Source organism: Arachis stenosperma, chromosome 9 (assembly GCF_014773155.1).
Source record: "Arachis stenosperma cultivar V10309 chromosome 9, arast.V10309.gnm1.PFL2, whole genome shotgun sequence".
Lineage (NCBI taxonomy): Eukaryota > Viridiplantae > Streptophyta > Magnoliopsida > Fabales > Fabaceae > Arachis > Arachis stenosperma.
The window spans coordinates 62,330,433-62,332,303 of record NC_080385.1 but is presented as its reverse complement, the minus strand read 5'-3'; positions in this window follow the sequence as shown (position 1 = coordinate 62,332,303).

The window sequence follows — 1,871 nt, the reverse complement described above, 5'->3', positions numbered from 1 at the left end:
CAGACTGAGAACTAAAATGCAAAGAAATTTTATTCATTAACATCCATTACAGATTTAAGAGAACTATGGCCCAATTGTTTATGCCATAAATCCACAGTGTTATTCTGATTACATTTGGAAACAGGATATGCACTAGAATCTAAAGACTGATTAGCTAGCTGTGTAGTAGTAGTATAAGCACTAGAATACTGAGATCTATAACTAGACAGGTTATCAGGGATCTGTACTGAGGCATTAGACAAAATTTTTTCGTGCTTGAAAGTTATCAAAAGAGTAAGTGCCATTTCTAGACATGCCTTGTAGGAGAAGTTCTCTGGTATCCTGATCATGAATAGCACAATAATCAGGCCAAAATTCAAAGTAGACATGGTTATCAGTTGCGAATTTAGAAACACTCAATAGATTTTGAGTAATTTGTGGTACAAGAAGTAAGTTCTTTAAACGAAAAGCAATATTTGAGGAGGAATAAAAAGAATTGAAGAACCAGAATGAGTAATTGGAATACCTGGCCCATTACCTACAAAGACTTTATCATTATCTGAAGGATTTGGTGATGCTGTGAGGAGATTTCCTGGATCTGAAGTGACATGATGACTCGCTCCTGTGTCCGGTAGCCAAGAAGCTTCACTTACTGAAGAGGAATGGGTAAGATATGCCCTAGGTTGATGAAAATTGGAGGATGGAGGGGGTAGTTGTGTATTACTATATGAATTTGCATTGGGGTAGAGTTGGTTGTGGAATTAGGTTGAAAAGCAGTATCAAAACGATGGAAGTAATTCCACACAGCATGTCCTTGTCTTCCAAATAATTGGCATTGAGGACGATTTTGGGTGTATCCAAAATGTCCTCCATGATTATTGCGACCACCATGGCCTCTTCAAAAGCCTCCACCTCTTTGATATTCAAATGATGAGGAGGATTGAGCATAATGAGCTACAGGCGTACCTACATAAGGTTTCTTGAACCTGTCCAGCATATCATCAAACGCAAGTAGATAAGATTCATCCTCTGCAACCTTAAAGGTTCCAAGTCTTGACATTACCAAACCAATGTATACAGTGCAATCTTTATTAAGACCATCGATTGTTGCTTGTATGTGATCTGAGTCATGTACCTCATAGGCGAGAGCAAAAAGGGCATCAACCACATTCCAAATCTTGTTCGGAAAATCAGAAACAGTTCCATTTTTCTTACATGATTTGATTTGGGATTTCAAACTCTAAATTCGTGAAGCGGAAGCATCTTCAAAGTATTTTTCAATTCTTTCCCAAACTTCATAAAATTGTGAAAGATGAATTACCTTGTTCTTGATGCTGGTAGTCATCGATTCTACAAACCAAGTAGTGAGAGTTAAATCTTGTAATTTCCATGTCTTGTACTTCACCGATTCAGAAATTGTTTTGGTCGCTTCATCAGTCATGAACTGCGGCGGAATCTTGGAGCTGTATAGATGATCTTCCATGGAGAGGCTCTGAATTATTAACATAGCCGTGTGTCTCCATGTGCTATAATTGTCTTGAGTGAGTTTGTCTGAGATTGGTGAGAAGGTCTTCTTGAAAGAGTCAGAGAGGATAATCTTCATGACAAAGATGAGCAAGATTATAGGCTCTGGATACCATAAAAGATGAATTGAAAACCCTAGAAAACTACTTTGCAGTGAACCCAAACAGAAAGAAATTGAGAAGCAGAGGATTCTAGAATAGAGAAGGTTTCTTAAAAAAAATGAAACAATGAATTCTATTAAAAATGTAAAATGAAAAGCACACTAAAAAACCCAAATCTACATTTCTTACACTTTTTTATAACTCTTTAACTATCTCCTAAACAGTTCTCTCGATACTAACTAATAACTTTATTTAATAATTATTATT